The sequence below is a fragment of the Protomyctophum bolini genome (genome assembly GCF_963924005.1).
Source record: "Protomyctophum bolini genome assembly, chromosome: 16".
Classification (NCBI taxonomy): domain Eukaryota; kingdom Metazoa; phylum Chordata; class Actinopteri; order Myctophiformes; family Myctophidae; genus Protomyctophum; species Protomyctophum bolini.
Window position 1 is genome coordinate 1,344,074 of NC_137877.1, and position 20,064 is coordinate 1,364,137.

At 43.7% G+C, this 20,064-nt stretch overlaps 1 protein-coding gene across 3 annotated transcripts in view; it reads left to right on the forward strand.

Moving 5' to 3' along the window:
- The first annotated feature begins 238 nt into the window (after positions 1-238).
- Positions 239-20,064, forward strand: part of wdfy3 (WD repeat and FYVE domain containing 3) — a 150,981-nt gene continuing 131,155 nt past the window's right edge. For all 3 annotated transcript variants that reach the window (XM_080786636.1, XM_080786635.1, XM_080786637.1), the window contains exon 1: positions 239-403. The gene's annotated coding sequence lies outside the window, so the exon portion shown is untranslated. The remainder of the gene's footprint in view (positions 404-20,064) is intronic.

Below are 20,064 nucleotides of genomic sequence, written 5' to 3' on the forward strand. Positions count from 1 at the left end.
GATCCTGCTGCTGCTAAAAAAAAACCTACTGGACGCTTGGATTCATGCAACGCTGCTGCTGCTGCGTTGTTTGGATGTGGAGAAGCAGCGCACGCACACACACAAACACACGCACACACGCACGCACACACAGCCAGCCAGCCAGCCAGCCAAGAGGCTCAGGCAGGCCATCATCAGCATGAACACATAAGAAAATAAGATAGAGAGATAGAGATCGAGACACTTCTGGATTAAAGTATATCTAACCCCGCCGCGTCGCCGCATCCGTCCATCCATCCCGTCTTTATGGATCGGTCCTCGGAGGGGACGCAGTGCAGCAGAGCGGCTAGTCTCCTCCGCCGTGTGTGTGGAGAAGAATAAACCGGGCGGCTGTCTGTCTGTCAACACACGGCAAATAACACTGGTAAGGATCTCTGCTAACACACCTTTAGCATGCCATGCTAGCCCAGCTGGAGCCTTCTCCTCTCTCCCTGTGTGTGTGTGTGTGTGTGTGTGTGTGTGTGTGTGTGTCTCTCCTGTCTAGCTGTTATCATAGCATGCTATATATTATAGCCACACACAACAACAAACACACAATGTCAGCACAATTTGGAGACGCTATCCGTGTTTCATAACAATATGTTGTTGTTGTTTTACTGTGTGTGTGATTTATTTTAAGTATTTGTCAGAGAGAGTGAGAGAGGGAGAGAGAGAGAGAGAGAGGGAGAGAGAGAGAGTTGCCTTTCAAATGCTAACGAGCTATCTCTATCAGCTGGTTGGTTGGTGGTGCCTAGCTTTGATAGCATCGCAGGCTACATTATTTATTATTATGGAGTCACTCTGCACTGCATTTAGTGTGGTGAAAAAATATATAATGTTGTGGTGGTTTTATTTAAACAAAATACCAATGAACAATAACGGCTATAGCGGGGCTGGGTGTTGATTAGATTTCAGGTTTTAAAAACATGTAGCCTTTTAGATCAGATGGATGTTGTTGTGGGTTTGACTGAGGAGGTTGTGTTGTGTTTTGGGGTGGCTAACAGTAACAGCCCATGGATGGACGGACGGATGGATGGGGCTGATGTTTGTTTTATATTATATTAGCACGCACGACTGTCTGACAGCATTGATTGTTGTTCAACAATCAACATATAGGTGGTCTAAACACGGTGTGGCTTGTCTTGTCAAGGTGGGGGTCCGCCGGTCCGGTGGTTGGTGGGGGTCCTTGAGGCTTCACATGACGGGACCCCCCAGCTAAAAATGAGGAACAGTTTGATTTCCCTATACTGTGTATATATTTAGCCCAGACAGTGTTTTGTATAACAGTATAAGACATTACTATTCAGATGTATAGCTAGGCTTTGCTCTCTATATCGTGTCTCCACCTATTTTTTTGATTGATTGAAATATTTATTAACAGTTTGCGGAATTACAGTATACATTTCAAGCACAAACTCAATACAAAGACTGTTAACTGTGAGTGGACAACCCAACTAAGCATTTACACTTGTTTACAAGAGGGTCCACCATGTTCAATTAATCACAAAAAAAACCTACAGTTGCAGAATTTAGCATTTTCCTATTTCCTTATCTATAATTAAGGCCATTCTCTTGTTTTTTTTAACCAAACAACAATTGAGTATAAATCCATTCATCAGTCAGATAAATAGCCTAATTTCAGTCGAGCAGTGCCATTCCTAGTAGCCCAGTGTTTATTATTATTATTATTATTATTATTATTATTGACTCACAAGAGAAAGAAGGGGACAATTTGTGGTGCAGTTATGCCGAGACTGAGGTGTCTCAATTGTTCTCCAATTAGTTATTAATTGCCCTTAGCGAATAACACCGGCCGCGTGTAATAGACCGTTTAATTTTTAGCCACGCATATTGTCCGTTTTAATTACTGTGTTTTACTGGCAGCTAGAGTGTTCACTCAGACTGATGCTCTGGTGTTGTGGTACGTATGGCTATCTTCTTACAGCGGATAGTTGAGGCTTATATGAGATCAGAGTATGAGATCAGTCATTTTAGATCACCCATTTTGGGTGGGAACCCCCTTTTGGTGTTAGCATCATGTCATGCTTTATAGCTATTGAAAAATAGCAGATCTACAAGCTCGGCTGACGTAGAAACATAGCTTTTTCAGAGAACTGTCAGGATGTAGAAGAACATTTTTAGAATCTGATCTCGGGTCAGAATGGTAAACTGTCAGGATGTAGAAGACATTTGTAGAATCTGATCTCGGGTCAGAATGGGTTAAAATACCATCAGATTGTAACCTGAGCAGACGGTCCTGAGTCAAATTATGGCAAGCGTAAACTAACTGGGGCACTAAATCAATTACATTTGTTAATAAGCAGAGTCAATAACAGAGACGTCACATTGTAGGCTCTACAGAGCCCAATGACGTCACATTGTAGGCTCTACAGAGCCCAATGACGTCACATTGTAGGCTCTACAGAGCCAAATGACGTCACATTGTAGGCTCTACAGAGCCAAATGACGTCACATTGTAGGCTCTACAGAGCCAAATGACGTCACATTGTAGGCTCTACAGAGCACAATGACGTCACATTGTAGGCTCTACAGAGCCAAATGACGTCACATTGTAGGCTCTACAGAGCCAAATGACGTCACATTGTAGGCTCTACAGAGCCAAATGACGTCACATTGTGACCGAACCGGCTTTTATTGGGCTCTAAAATAGGGATATGAGGCCCCTAGACTTGCCGCCATGACTGTCTGTATCAAATAGTCACAAATAGAGACACCCCCCCACAACCTAACGTTTATTATAATTCTTATGATGTACTGATACTCCTGAAACTGTTGACATTTTAACGTAAATTTAGACTCTAAATTGATTTAGTTTTAAAGGTCAACAAAAAGTGTCCTTTTTATAGTGGTCGAGTTCCACTTGTGTTCATTTCTGCGTGTCATCACTTTCAGTTCCACGTGTGAGTTCTCTATATCTGATAGGATCACATTTGCATCCCCACCAAAAAAAGACGCATTTTCTGTTTTAACCCATTTTGGGGGCGGGAACCCCTTTTGGTGTTAGCATTATGTTATGCTTTAGCTATTGAAAAATAGCAGATCTACATTCTGATTTGAAAAATCAAAGAACGACTGACATAGAAACATAGCTTTTTCAGAAAACTGTCATTTTCAAACAGACATTGTTAGAATCTGATCTCGGGTCAGAATGGGTTAAGGTGTGTGTGTGCGTGCCTGCCAATCGGGTCGACCTGTGTTGGGAGAAGCCTGGTTCTGTCCTGGAGGCCCATATTCTCTTTGGTTCTGTCCTGGAGACCCATATTCTCTTTGGTTCTGTCCTGGAGGCCCATATTCTCTTTGGTTCTGTCCTGGAGGCCCATATTCTCTTTGGTTTGGTGAGCAGGATATAAATAAAGCAGAGGTAGAAGCTCTTCCGGTCCATAAATTATCCAGATGCTGAAACTCTTTTTGAAAGCTCATGTTTTTTTAGTGGAAAAACAAACTCCAGTGTGTTTTGTGGGTTAGGGAACAACGACACAGTCTGGGTTTCACAAGGAAGAAAACGCACAATTAAGCAACGACGTACGTTTGGAACCTTTTTACGTGTTCACATCAAAACACTGTGGTATAAACGCAGACTTCCCATTGGCCCAGAGGAGTATATAATAACACTGTGATATAAAACACTGTGGTATAAACGCAGACTTCCCATTGGCCCAGAGGTGTAAATAATGCAAATTAAAGGAGTTTGTAAGCTCCTTGTTTGCAAAGGAAGCATTTATCTTTAGTGCTTGAAAAAGTGCATAACTCAATATACGTTCATTGAGCTGGAGTATCGCTGATGAAGAGTAGTACTCCTCATCAGTCTTGTTTTTGGCAGCAAATTTCTATTTTAGTTTTAGTCATTTTGTCTCTTGAATAGTTTTCACTTAGTTTTAGTCACATTTCAGTCACCTGGAATGTATTGGTGTTAAGTCCTAGTTTTAGTCAACTAAATGTCATGAGATTTTAGTCGACTAAATCTACAGTTGATTTAGTCGACTACATTTTATTTTGGAGGGCCTTGATGCCGTCGTAATGGCTGTTTTCACACTAGTCGATCTACAAGCCCACAGTGCGTCTCAGCGTGACCCGCTGTGGGCTTGTAGATCGGCTATTTTCAGCATGCAAACCAAGTGTAAAATGACTTATACTGGATCTCTCGTCCACTAAAGTCCCTTCCTAACATTTTAGTCTAGTTTTTTATCTGTTGATGAAATCGTCAGTATATTTAGTCTTATAGTTTTAGTCATCAATCACAGCTTAGTTTTCATGTAGTGTAATTTGAGTGAGGAGTCTGCTATAAACACAACCAGATATGTAGAAAGCTATAAACACTATTCCCAGGTCGGTGGACTTCAAAATAAGATATTTTTGTTCTTTTTTTATTATAAATGTTATTCTCTGGTATCGGCTAACACAGAAATGGTGGTATTGGGATCGGATCGGAAAGTCAAAAAGTGTATTGGGACATCCCTATATTAGGGATGCACCGAAAGGGAAATTATTGGCCGAAACCGAATACCGAATATAGGAAACAGTTGGCCGAAAACCGAATACCGCATATCCGAATATGATTAATATTATATATCTTTTTTCCTACCATTGCTGTCATGGCCGTACCTTAAAGCTACCTGATTTATGGCAAAATAAATGGTTATGGCAAAACTTAACTTAAATAATAATCACTATTATGGGTCCATAAAACATTTATTCAGCTCATTTGAATGCATTAATTGCAGACACTATTCGGTGATATATTTTGTGCCTATTCGGGCCGAAACCGAATAGGCCGAAAATGCTTTTTTAGCCATTTTCTGCCAAATATTTTCTGCGGCCGAATATTCGGTGCATCACTACCCTATACAATATATATTGTATAAATGTCCCTGGCAGTTTGATCCACCATAGTGTGTCTGTCAGTTGTCTCTAAAAGTGAAAGACTATCTTAGATGTTGGTTGGTTTAGCTCTGATGTAATAATTAGTGCTGACAAATTGACTATAAATGATCTTTACTCAACCTATTCCATTTCATATCTGTGCAGAACGAGGGATTTGAGCAGGAACGCTTGGCCTGGCTCTGCACTGCACAGGAACAAAGATCACCAGCGGATATTTATATTTATCTAGAGTCATTTCCTCATTTCAAGGAAGGGAGGCTGACACCAATGATACTGTGTATTTCATTCATAGTTCTGCATTTCTGTTTCTTGTTTCTGATGCTTCGGGAATAAACCTCCAAGTGACTCACTGAGTTCACCTTGGAACTCCACTCCACTGCTCCTCCTTGGACTACAATCCCCATAGTGCTTTGGTCCACTGCTCCTCCTTGTGGATAGGGGGGAGGGCTGTCTTACTGAGACAACATGTAGTCCAGGAAGTGTCCATGACATCATGGAGCCCATGGACACTTTGAAATACTGACATATCTAAAAAACACATATTACCCACATAGAAAACCCAGGAACTCAGATCTGGTTGCCAAAGTGGCCCTTGAAGTCATGGCTACATGTGTAGACCACTAAATCATCCATCCAGACAGCAGAATGTGGAGAAGGGAGGTCGGTCCCTCGGGGGTCCCCCAGGGGTCTGTACTTGTGTTGGCGGTGGCGCACCCTCACTTTTTTTTTTCTTCTTAATTTTTTACATAAATTCTGTTTGCTGAACAGTGTTGTTTTTGTCAGCAATTTTTTTGAATTTTTTTTGAATTTTTTTGAAGGGACAGACAGTAGGCTGACAGGAAACGGGAGAGAGATGGGGGGGGGGGGGGGGAGACATGCAGTAAAGGCCGTGTCGGGCTCGGGAGTCGAACCCGCGGCACACTGCGACTGGATTACCAGTCGGGTGCCCAGACGGTTACGCCACCGCCTGGGCGATTGAATAATTGTTATGAAAATAATTGATAGTTCAGATTTTATGTTACAGAATGGCTGTGCCGACGCATGGAGGTTCCACAACCCAAACATAAAGGAATACTCGTTTTTTTCTCCGGTTCATCGCTCGTACAGCAGGATTGACTACTTCTTCGTTGACGGCAAACTACTCCCTAACGTCCTCTCTACACAATACCATGCAATTGTTATAAGCGACCACGCTCCACTATCTCTTGATATACGCTTACAAACTCATTCAAAAATACGGCCTCTCTGGAGATTTAACTCCCTTCTTCTCTCAGATGAATCCTTTTGTGACTATATCTCCTCTTCCATTGATTTATTTCTCACTACTAATAGAACCGAGTCAATACCACACTCCCTGGTATGGGAAACATTAAAAGCCTTTCTCAGAGGCCAAATAATTTCTTACTCTGCTAAACTCACAAAACAATACAAGACTAAAGTCAACAGACTCACTAAATCCATCCTTAATCTAGATCATCAACACGCCTTACATGCCACCCCGGAACTGTACAAGGACCGTTTGAACCTGCAAGCTGAATTTGATTTACTTACAACTAAACAAGAAGAATATATGCTTCTACAATCCCGTGGGAATCAATACGAACATGGTGAGAAAGCAGGTCGCCTACTTGCCCACCAACTCAAGCGCCAGGCTGCCTCACGTTTGATCCCTCAGATTAGAGACACCTCGGACAACCTGCTTTGCGACCCTGCTGACATTAATGCAACATTTAAATCATTTTATTCCACACTTTATAAATCAGAGTTTCCCTCAAACACCACTGCTATGGACAGATTTCTTAACAACCTGAACTCACCTACTGTCAACCTTGCTACTGCAAGTGAACTGGATTCCCCACTGAAATTACAAGAGGTGATTAATGCTATAAACTCAATGCAAAGTAAGAAGGCCCCAGGCCCTGACGGCTACTCAACTGAATTCTTTAAGAAATTTTCTGATAAAATTGCCCCGGTCCTTTTGGACGTGTATAAGGAATCAATGGAACGTGGTACATTACCATCCACTTTAACTCAAGCTTCAATTTGTGTATTACTCAAAAAAGATAAGGATCCCACCCAGTGTGGCTCGTATAGGCCGTTATCTCTTCTAAATGTGGACGCTAAAGTGTTGGCTAAAGTTTTGGCAGGCCGTCTGGAGAGTATTGTCCCTGACATCATTTCTAAGGAACAAACAGGTTTTATCAAAGGTCGACAATCATTTTTCAACATACGCACACTCATGAACATTATTTACTCTGGCCAAACATTAAAATCTCCTGAACTCGTTATCTCATTAGATGCCGAAAAAGCATTTGACCGAATAGAGTGGGAGTATCTGTTTGCGGTCCTTAGGAAATTTGGATTTGGTGATCGTTTCATTTCATGGATCCGTCTTTTATATACTAACCCCCTTGCCAGTGTGTGCACAAACGACACCCGATCAGACTACTTTAAGCTAGCACGTGGCTCACGCCAAGGATGCCCTTTAAGTCCCCTCCTATTTGCTTTAGCAATAGAACCCCTATCGATAACTTTACGTTCTTCAACACTATTCCAAGGAATTTCTAGGGGCGGAATAGAACACCGGGTATCCTTATACGCAGATGATCTATTACTGTATATCACAAACCCTACCACTGCGATTCCCAATATCATTTCCATCCTACACGACTTTAGCTCTTTCTCAGGCTACAAACTCAATCTCCAAAAAAGCGAATGCTTCCCCCTTAACATAACTAATTTTCAACTTCAACAACTTAACTTACCTTTTAAGATCGCCCAGTCAGGATTCAAATACCTAGGGGTCTATGTTACTCGCTCCCAGTCGGCTCTACTCTCTGCTAATTTCACACCGTTAATGTCTCAAACAAACTCAGATTTTCAGAGATGGAAGAACCTTCCTCTAACACTAACGGGTCGTATTAACGTTATTAAAATGTCCATCCTGCCTAAATTCCTGTACTTATTTCAAACTATTCCGTTATATCTACCCAAATCTTTTTTCCAATCGCTAAACAAACTGATTACAACATTCATTTGGGCAGGGAAGCATCCCAGAATCAGTAGAAACGCACTACAGGAAAGTAAGGCAGAAGGAGGCCTCGCTCTCCCAAATTTTATGCACTACTACTGGGCTGCAAATATTCAAAAAACACTCTACTGGTTACATGATACCAATACTTCCTGGCACCCGATTGAAGCTAACTCCTGTATCTCCACATCCCTCCCGGCCTTACTGTGTTCACCCTACCCAATATCCTTATCTCAGTTTACAAAAAACCAGGTTGTCCTAGCCTCATTAAAAATTTGGTTCCAATTTCGGCGACACTTCAAATTCAGTTCTGCTTCCATTCTAGGTCCTATTACTAATAATCACAGATTCCCCCCCTCTGTTTTAGACACTTCATTTTCACTGTGGAAACAAAAAGGAATCACTAGTTTCCAAGATCTTTATCATGACAATACATTTTCTAGCTTCGCATTTCTGTCAAATAAATACAACCTTCCAAGTACACACCTGTTTCGCTACTTTCAGGTGCGACACTACATATCCACGCAATTTCCCTCTTTCCCATCATTACCAACTTTCCAACCGTGGGAGAAAATATTAAAACTTAAACCCAATCAGAACTCACTTATCTCTAACATTTACACTGGCATTACATCCCTCAACAGTAACACAAATACAATTAAGAGTAGAGCCGCCTGGGAGAGTGAAATTAATACAACCTTCTCAGATAATTGGTGGGGTAAGGCAGTTGAAAGGGTTAATTCTTCCACTTCGTGCGCACGTTTGAGTCTTATACAGTTTAAAGTCCTCCACAGGATCCATTACTCCAAAGCCCGACTAGCAGAGATATATCCTAATGTGAACAACCGATGTGACCGATGTAACCACGCCCCTGCTGATCTTAGTCACATGTTCTTTTTTTGCCCCAAACTACATATATTTTGGGTCTCTTTTTTTAAAACCCTATCAGACGTCCTGGCACTGGACATCCAACCATGCCCTCATATAGCCATCTTCGGGGTCCCCAGTGACACACTAATTCTTCAATCCACCCATGCAGATGTAATCGCATTCACCTCCCTTTTGGCACGAAGGAGGATTCTGCTTATGTGGAAATCCCCTTCCCCCCCACCTATATCCACCTGGCTAGTAGACGTGATGTTTTTCATAAAGCTTGAAAAATTAAAATACATAATTAGAGGCTCAACTGAGAAATTCCATGCTAGATGGCAACCCTTTATAGCACATTTCAACAACCTAGAAACACTCCCGAGCGAGCCATTGTAACTTCACTCAACCACTCAGCATTAATTTCAATGTCCCAGGGAGGTATGCAGTAGACTATAGCATATAAATGTATAAATGTTTGTATTTTACTTTACGTTCTTTTCGTATTTGTATTTCTTTATTTTTTATTTTTATTCAGTTATCATTTTCTTTTGTTTATCTTGCTTACTTTACTATTTATTTTCTCTTCACTGTGTCGTATTTAAATTTATTTAAATTTTTATGTTTTTGCCTCCCCTACGACCCATGGGAGGGTGGGAGGGTGAACGGGAGGGTAGGATGGGCAAGCGTGACCACTATTGATCACTCTGCCCACCCTAAGGGGAAGGGGTGCACAAAAAAAAGAAAAACAGGGAATGTCAACAACAATTAATGATGTAAAACCAACCTTGTACATTGTCCCTGAATAAACAAATATTACAAAAAAAAAGAAAATAATTGATAGTTGCAGGCAGCCCTATTTATTATAGCTGGCTGATTTAACCCATTCTGGGCGGGAACCCCTTTTGGGTGTTAGCATTATGCTATGCTTTAGCTATTTCTGAAGAATCGTGAAAAGTGACATGAAAGTGTTTGAAAACGACTTGACATAGAAAAACATTTTCATACTTTTTCAAGAAAACAGTCAGGATTTAGAAGACATGATTTGCAGAGTCGTTCCCAGGTCAAAATGGGTTAAAAAAAGGCTGAAAAAGCCTTCCGTACCAAAAATAGACTGGTTCTCTCTCTGTGTGCGTGATGTTGCTGCCATAGCTGTGGGGCTGTGTTTAATTTCCATAGGTATGCTACTGTGCTGCTGGCAGAGAGAGAGAGAGAGAGAGAGGGAGAGAGAGAGAGAGAGAGAGAGAGAGAGAGAGAGGCTCGCTCTTTCACAAGGATGATGTGTATTCCCTGCCTGTCTCATTTACATGAATCACAATATCTTTTTGATGAATCTGAAACCATATATATATATATTTTAAAACCCCTCCGGCTGTTTCTTTCCTACCAGAAACAAAGAATCGCCATATCTCGTAGGTTCTGCTATTTTAGAAAAATCGTGAAAATGTGGCTGCAAAGTTCGAATATATATATTCTATTCAGAGCGAACGTTTTTAACTCAAATCCTTGTTTCTGTGGGTGGGGGAGGGTCCCTGGAACAACATATTTTCAGATGGGGGTGCCGTGGCCAAATGCAGATAATTCTGGGGGTCCTTGATATGAAAAAGGTTGAAAACCACAGACGTGTGTTTTTCATAAAAAATACATTTTTTTAAGAATAGTCCTCATATCGTCCTTTTAATTAACACTAAAGTAATCTTTTTTTTCTGTCTTTCTTGGTGCAATTGGCCCAGATTGTTCTGGTAATATAATGCATGTTTTTAGTTTTCTTTGCATAGTTTAATGAGACATGGCTGCCTTCAGGCCTACATAACGCCCCAGAAGTCCCCATAATAATCTGACATTTTAACGGTGCTTCCTTCTGTGGGTAGGCCTGCATAATATGCATGTACAGTTACCACCCTTAAGGTGGTTGCACACCGGCCGCGTTTTTCGGGAAAAAAAACGACGGAGAAACCACGCCCGGTGTGTGACCTTTAGTGACCTTTAGCCCGGTGTGTGACCTTTAGCCCGGTGTGTGACCTTTAGCCCTGTGTGTGACCTTTAGTGTTGGTTAATTCAACTGCCCACTGTGCCACAGACGGAACCACAAGGACCCACGGAGATGGGGTCCATTTTGGTCCATCCTCCCCCCCCCCCCCCCCCCCGCGTGGCAGAGCGGGTGACGGGGGAGATGAGCTGTGCCAGTCCCTGCAGGCTCCACACAGCGCCCTGGCACTGCCCGCAGAGAGAGAGAGACAAAGAGGAGCAGAGCTGCTGGCTCTGTGCCCAGCCAGCCTCTCTCTCTCTCTGTCTCTCTCTCTCTCTCTCTGTCTCTCTCTCTCTCTCTCTCTCTGGCTCTCTGTCTCTCTCTCTCTCTCTCTCTCTCTCCGCCTCTCTCTCTCTCTCTCTCTGCCTCTCTCTCTCTCTCTCTCTCTGTCTCTGGCTCTCTCTCTCTGCCTCTCTCTCTCTCTCTCTGCCTCTCTCTCTCTCTCTCTGTCTCTGGCTCTCTCTCTCTGCCTCTCTCTCTCTCTCTCTGCCTCTCTCTCTCTCTCTTCCGCGACTGTTTTCATGAGGGGGCTAGAATGCTAAAACTGTTGTTGTCACAGTCGCCCCCCTCCTCCTCCTCCCCCCATCCCTCCTCCTCCTCCTCCCCATTCTCCTCCTCCTCCTCCCCCCATCCCTCCTCCTCCTCCTCCTCACGAGGAGAGGAAACGCGATCATCCTCTCCTCGAGAGAGGACTCCGCCGGTCGGTCGGTCTTTGGGATAACTTGTGGAACGTTATTCTCGTTGCCGACGGACCCCGGTCCTCCCCAGCGGCGGTGTGGTGTGGTGGTGACGTCTTTGAGAGATGCTGGCTCCTCCCGGGCACCGGGAGAACACTAGGTAGGGAGAATTAAAACCTTGTTGTAACCGCGGCAACGAGGACTTGTTTATTATTGCAGCTCCGTGAGGTGTATAGCTGAGGAGGTTCAGCGTTCAGCCTGTTGATGCTTAACCCATTCTGACCTGAGATCAGATTCTAAAAAATGTCTTCTACGTCAGTCGCTCTTCGATTTTTCAAAAAATAGCAGACCTACAAGCTCGTAGCGCGCCACTCGGTGGCGCGCTACGAGCTTGTAGATCTGCTATTTTTCAATAGCTAAAGCATAACATGATGCTAACACCAAAAGGGGTTCCCGCCCAGAACGATCACCACGTTTCAATTGGCCGATTCGCTGAGCAACAAGTGAAGTGTACGAGGTGGTTTTAACATGTTATTTTATAGATGGATGGACGGCCGTTAATCTCCTTATAGTTTGATTAGATTTAGCGACGGTCGGGGGGAGGGTGGTTTTGGGAACGCGGTGTCGTCGTCGTGCTGTTAGCCTAGCTTCTTCTTGGCAGCGCTAACGCGATGAGGTCGTCCGTCTGGACAGCCCGTTGGTCTCCCTGACCGTCCGTCCGTCCGTCCGTCTGTCCGTTCGGCGTAACGGTGCTAATGCAGTTTGCGACATAATGATGGAAACTGTAGGGAAACTTGTCAGCTATCGTTACTCAACATCATCTGGGATTAAGCTGAGAGATCTTGATTACATTTCTAGTATGTATAGCGTGCAAATAGGTGCAGCTATAACAGTACATGTGTAAGCTTGTAGATCTGCTATTTTCACAGTTGCATCTCTTTTTTTATACTGATTAAAATGGTGAGAAATAACTTTAGGGTAATAGTTTAAACTATACTGTTTTATTATACTGTTATGACCAGTAAGACGCGCAAACGCGGGAAGCGAACGCAGCTCGTACATATTTGGGTTTTGGACATATAGCTGCTTTGGGGACTCCTTATATGGTTATGGCTGAGTCATGGTGACGTAACAGCGGGACAGACACTTGCGTCAATCACAAACAAATCACTCAGCTCCATATATGGGCACAAAAGCGGGACAGACAGACAGACACGTCACAGACAGACACACAGACAGACACACAGACATGATCTGCTAGGTCTCATAGTAAGTGCTCACTGAGTTCGCAACAAATGCATAGCGATACTTTTCCGATAGTGATACAGTTTGGGGACATCTCTACCTCTAATGCTTTACATTAGAGTTAACTATTATTTATATCCTGGGTGCTGATGCGTGATTGGCTGGCCCACCACTTAGCGTTTCCCCCCTGTCATTTATTCTCTGTCAGTGTTTTTCTCTCTTGCTTCATTCATTGTTTAACCCATTCTGACCTGAGATCAGATTCATACGAGGTTTCCACTGGACACACCACTGGTCTGATTAACCCATTCCGACCTGAGATCAGATTCATACGAGGTTTCCACTGGACACACCACTGGTCTGATTAACCCATTCCGACCTGAGATCAGATTCATACGAGGTTTCCACTGGACACACCACTGGTCTGATGAACCCATTCTGACCTGAGATCAGATTCTAAAAAATGTCAGTCGTTCTTCGATTTTTCAAAAATAGCAGACCTACAAGCTCGTAGCGCGCTTGTAGATCTGCTATTTTTCAATAGCTAAAGCATAACATGATGATAACACCAAAATGGGTTCCCGTTCAGAATGGGTTAAATCTAAAACACGGTCCTAGTGCTCATCGTGTTTAAACCTAAACATGGAGTCATGGTTTTGTCATTTCAGGTTTTTTTATAAGTAGTGTTTTTGTGTTGGTAGATCAGAAGGTGCCGTGTGGGCAGCGTGTCACATGTCTGTCTTCACCACTCTTTGAAGACGCTGAAAGAATGAATCACAAAAGGCCTGGCTGAAAGTACAGTATAACCTGCAATAATAAAGTGTTATAATATACAGTATATAGCTGTTGTAGGCCCGGCTTGAAGTATTATATAAACTTAACTATCACTGTGTCCTCCTTTTAGGAGGGCCATTATAATCCACCACTCCTTTTACAGAGTTTACAAGAGAGATATTGCACATTTAAATTGGGCAGCAAAGGTCAAGTCAAAAACCCAAATTTCACAGGGGGACGGGGGGGACGGGGGACCCTGGTGAAGGAAGTCTTTTTTTTAACCTGGTTTATGAGAGTTTCTGTAAAATGCCTTTTAACCCATTCAGGCCTGACCTCAAAATAAAAATAAAAAAACGTTTTCTAAATCATTTTCGGAAAGATTTGAGGCACACTCAATATTTTCAAAAATAGCAGACCTACAAGTTCATAGCGTGCCACTTGGTGGCGTCCTATGAGCTTGTAGATCTGCTATTTTTCAATAGCTAAATTATAACATAATGTTTAAAACACAAAGAGTTATTTCTGTGATTACATACAGTGTTGATTTTGTCGACTAAAACTAATGGCGCAAAATGTTCGTTGACTACACACACACACCCACACACACACACACACACACACACACACACACACACATACACACACACATGTCATGGGGCGGCGGTGGCTCAGGGGTAGAGTGCCTGGATGGGAACCGCAAGGTTGCCAGTTCAAACCCTGTGGGCTCCCCCAGAGTTACTGTCGAAGTGTCCTTGAGCAAGACACTGAACCCCTAATTGCTCCCGATGTGCTAGTTGGTGCCTTGCATGGTTTCCGCTGCCATCGGTGTATGAATGGGTGAATGTAATGCACAATCTATGTAAAGTGCCTTGGATAAAGGCGCTATATAAATGCACCATTTACCATTTACACACACACAGACACACACACACACACACAGACACACACAGACACAGACACACACACACACACACACACACACACACACACACACTGTATGCTGAAGCTTGTAGATCTGTTATTTTCAGCAAGTTTCATTACGACGCCATCTAAAATGTGACAAACTAAATGAAAACTATTCAAAGGACTAAAACTAAAAATTGACATTTGCTGCCAAAACCAACAGTGACGACATCACAGTAACGTATCCAGAGGAACCAGTTTGGGCCTTTTCCAGGACAACAGCTTTCATCTTCCAAGAGTTAGGGTTTGTAAGAGAATTAACCCGTTTAGGCCTGATGTCGGAATAGGAAAAACGTTCTCTCTGAAAGAATATATATTCAAAGATTTGTGCCGCATTTTCTCGATTTTTCAAAAATAGCAGACCTACAAGCTCGAGACAAAATCAATCTTTTAGAAATTACAAAATCAATTGTACATTCAGTCGACTAAAAATAAAAGATTTCATGTCACTAAAATATGACAAAAACTAAATTAAGTTTTATTCAAAAGAGACTAATTCCTAAAGACTATGACTGAATCAAATCTTGCGGTCAAAACCAACACTGCTGACAAAGCATTGTTCTGTTCTTTAGTAAAGAGAGAGAGAGAGAGAGAGAGAGAGAGAATTATACAGTACATGTCTGATAATTGACCATTACTAATTATGCTACAGATTAATTAGATGTACAGTATCAACCCTATACATCTTCCTGTGTTATTATGGTTGGTATGTGATCAGTTTATGAGCTCAGCTAATTGTTGTTACAACAAATCCAGATGACATTTACACGCTTATTCCTCACAGTCTGATGTCCGTGAGATTTACTTTACATGCTGAGCAAACTCAGTACAAACTATCTCTGTCAGTGAGACTGTTAATCTGCATATTACAGGGAAACAAGCCCACAGTGTCTTCTGATACGTAGACATGGCTCATAAGGGAAAGGAAAGGTACTATGTTTACCCTGCAGGGTAACTGGACTAAGGAAAGGAAAGGTGCCATGTTTACCCAGGGTAACTGGACTAAGGAAAGGAAAGGTACTATGTTTACCCAGGGTAACTGGACTAAGGAAAGGAAAGGTACTATGTTTACCCAGGGTAACTGGACTAAGGAAAGGAAAGGTACTATGTTTACCCAGGGTAACTGGACTAAGGAAAGGAAAGATACTATGTTTACCCAGGGTAACTGGACTAAGGAAAGGAAAGGTACTATGTTTACCCTGCAGGGTAACTGGACTAAGGAAAGGAAAGGTACTATGTTTACCCTGCAGGGTAACTGGACTAAGGAAAGGAAAGGTACTATGTTTACCCTGCAGGGTAACTGGACTAAGGAAAGGAAAGGTACTATGTTTACCCAGGGTAACTGGACTAAGGAAAGGAAAGATACTATGTTTACCCAGGGTAACTGGACTAAGGAAAGGAAAGGTACTATGTTTACCCTGCAGGGTAACTGGACTAAGGAAAGGAAAGATACTATGTTTACCCTGCAGGGTAACTGGACTAAGGAAAGGAAAGGTACTATGTTTACCCAGGGTAACTGGACTAAGCTCAAGAACTTGTTTACAGCCAGGCCCTGCTCATAGAACATTTCATGGTAGGGGTTCAATGCCTTGCTCAAAGGGCACTTCAGCGGTGGTAATTTTAACGTGCCGGTCCGGGGATACGAACTATAGCGACCTTCACGATATCAAGACCGCTCCGCAAACCGTTCGGCCACCGCTGCCCCCATTTGGTCTATTTGGTTAACTATAATTTATCTGGGGACCCCCTGGAACTCCTTCAAGGACCCCTAGGGGTTGTGTTTGGTGAGGGTGGGTCATTTGTGACCGTCTGTCGCTATTAGTCACCCGTTGAACGGTTGTGTTTGGTGAATGTAGGAGGGGGGGGGGGGGGGGGGGGGATTCTTTCCAGGTAACAATCGATTTAGTTTGGCTTTTGTTTCCCCCTTCTCGTTAACGTCATGTGACAGGCAGTCGGCCAGTGATTGACTCTCGTTAACGTCATGTGACAGCCAGCCAGTGATGGCTTCTCGTTAACGTCATGTGACAGCCAGCCGGCCAGTGATGGCTTCGGTGATGTGAGAGCGCCACGCGTACTGCAATTAGCTACGCAAGAACACCTCTTTAATTGATTCTCCAATGGTTGATTGAACAAACTGAAGGTCGATGTGGTTTTGCTTTATCTTATCGCGCATGTCGTGGCTTTGGGCCAGTCTTCGTGGCATGCTGATTTATCTGGGTATATGTGGCCTTGAGCCTGTGTCTCCTTCTTATGCCCACAGGAAGGACCATATCGTTTGAATGACCTCGTTTTGCCATAACTATAAACTGTGTTTTGGGATGCAAAATGCACCCTGTTTTAATCTCTGAACACAGACGGTTAACATTTTAATTTGTTGTATTCCACCACATTGAAGCTTCCATTCACAGAACAACACGTTTATCAGTCTCTCTCTCTTCACACTGATAGGAATTGCGAGGAAAAACCGTCACCTTTTATTTCAGGTCTTTTTTTTTCTCCAATATGTATTCCTTGTCAGAACTGGGCTTCCATATTTAACCCATTTTGGGCGGGAACCCCTTTTGGTACTGTTGGCATTATGTTACGATCTAGCTATTGAAAAATAGCAGATCTACAGAGTATAGGTCTGGCTATTTTTGAAAAACCGAATCTGATCTCAGGTCAGAATGGGTTAATATCCTGTGCAGTCGCTGCAGTCTATCTCTGACACAACAACAACTGGACTGAGGCTGTGAGATTAGTCCATTTAATAAGAACTATTCAAGACATGCAGTCTAATACATGTGTGGCTGTCTGTCTGTCTGTCTATACATCACATACTGTTGTTGCTGTTGGCCACGAACCTTGTGTTGCAAAAGTAGTGAAAATAGACCATCTGTTCTTCCTTTATTTATTTTTATTATTTTTAAGTGTTCATGGAAAAGTTTGAGGAAGTTGAGAGTAGTTTGAGTGTAGGGTAACCTAACCTCACAAAAAACATGCAGTAATCCTGGTCTCTATACTGCCTCCCCCTGGCCAGCCGGGGCGCCTGATGGAGGGGAAAGGAACTGGTCTCTATACTGCCTCTCCCTGGCCAGCCGGGGCGCCTGATGGAGGGGAAAGGAACTGGTCTCTATACTGCCTCCCCCTGGCCAGCCGGGGCGTCTGATGGAGGGGAAAGGAACTGGTCTCTATACTGCCTCCCCCTGGCCAGCCGGGGCGCCTGATGGAGGGGAAAGGAACTGGTCTCTATACTGCCTCTCCCTGGCCAGCCGGGGCGCCTGATGGAGGGGAAAGGAACTGGTCTCTATACTGCCTCCCCCTGGCCAGCCGGGGCGTCTGATGGAGGGGAAAGGAACTGGTCTCTATACTGCCTCCCCCTGGCCAGCCGGGGCGTCTGATGGAGGGGAAAGGAACTGGTCTCTATACTGCCTCTCCCTGGCCAGCCGGGGCGCCTGATGGAGGGGAAAGGAACTGGTCTCTATACTGCCTCTCCCTGGCCAGCCGGGGCGCCTGATGGAGGGGAAAGGAACTGGTCTCTATACTGCCTCCCCCTGGCCAGCCGGGGCGCCTGATGGAGGGGAAAGGAACTGGTCTCTATACTGCCTCTCCCTGGCCAGCCGGGGCGCCTGATGGAGGGGAAAGGAACTGGTCTCTATACTGCCTCCCCCTGGCCAGCCGGGGCGCCTGATGGAGGGGAAAGGAACTGGTCTCTATACTGCCTCCCCCTGGCCAGCCGGGGCGCCTGATGGAGGGGAAAGGAACTGGTCTCTATACTGCCTCCCCCTGGCCAGCCGGGGCGCCTGATGGAGGGGAAAAGAACTGGTCCGAATAACGTGTCCCTTCCACGCTCTACGTCCAACCGGGGAAATCCCCCTCTGTTAGGTGAAAAGAAGCAGCTTGGACTCCTCATGCATAGAAGGAAGCATGAGGTCAGTCCGCTCCCCCCCCCTCCAGGTTGGCAGATCCAGGCTATACTAAGTTACAGCTGTTTGAATATAGTCTCCATGACTGATTCTTTCTTTTTTTATCCCACGATGTTGTAACCCATGTTTCACCCCTGTGTCAATTATCTAATGTGATCCATCAGGCGCCCCGGCAGTTTAGAGACCAGGATTAGTGTTTTTTTTGTGAGGGTAACCTATATATACCATTACCTACCATATAGGGGATACCATATAGAACCCATGACTGCTTCTCAGTCATTTGGATGATGCCATAGAATAGAAGCCTTCTGTGGGCGACTGTGGCTCAGGAGGTAGAGCAGGTCGTCCAATGATCCGTGGGACGTCGGTTTGAATCCCGGCTCCTCCTCCTCCTCCTGTCTACATGTGGAAGTGTCCTTGGGCAAAGACACTGAACCCATAATTGCTCCCGATGTGCTGGTTGGTACCTTGCATGGCTTCCACCGCAATCGGTGTGTGAATGTGTGTGTGTGAATGTAATGCACAGTCTATGTAAAGGTGTGTGAATGGGTGAATGTAATGCACAGTCTATGTAAAGGTGTGTGAATGTGTGTGAATGGGTGAATGTAATGCACAGTCTATGTAAAGGTGTGTGAATGGGTGTGAATGGGTGAATGTAATGCACAGTCTATGTAAAGGTGTGTGAATGTGTGTGTGAATGGGTGAATGGGTAATGCACAATCTATGTAAAGCGCCTTGGATAAAGGCGCTATATAAATGCACCATTTACCATTTTACCACATGATGCTGCACACCGGAAATAGCAGTGCGACGTGTTGTGAGCTTGTAGATCCGCTGTTTTTGGTCATTCGTTATGTTAACCCATTCTGACCTGAGATCAGATTCATACGAGGTTTCCACTGGACACACACTGGTCTGATTAACTCCTTCTGACCTGAGATCAGATTCTAAAAATGTCAGTCGCTCTTCGATTTTTCAAAAATAGCAGACCTACAAGCTCGTAGCGCGCCACTCGGTGGCGCGCTATGAGCTTGTAGGTCTGCTATTTTTCAATAGCTAAAGCATAACATGATGCAAACACCAAAATGGGTAGAATTTGAAGTGATCAGACTATAGCTCTAACTAGAATCCAAGTTTAGAAGCATCTTCCATACACATGAATGTGATCATTAAAGCTAAGCAACAATGTGTTTTAGAATAATCATACCCTAAAACATCATGATTATACATTTACAGTCATGAGGTTTTATGTTTTATGTTTGTTCTCGATGCATGTGGCATGATGGTGACGGGGTCGATGCAAAGGACAGACAACACACTCTGAGATTATTCTAGGAATTTGAAGTAATCGAATCACTTAAGAAAGCAGCACAAAGCTAAAGCACACACTAACAAGCTGAGTTTTAAGCATTATGTCATACTTTAGCTATTGAAAAATAGCAGACCCACAAGCACGTAGAGCGGCACTCGTGCTTATTTTTCACAATAGACTTTTTTTTTTAAGATATATTTTTGCGGCTTACGCCTTTTATTGGGTTTTTGAAGGGACAGACAGTAGGCTGACAGGAAACGGGAGAGAGATGGGGGAAGACATGCAGTAAAGGCCACCTCTCTCTGTCTGTCTGTCTGTCTGTCTGTCTGTCTGTCTGTCTG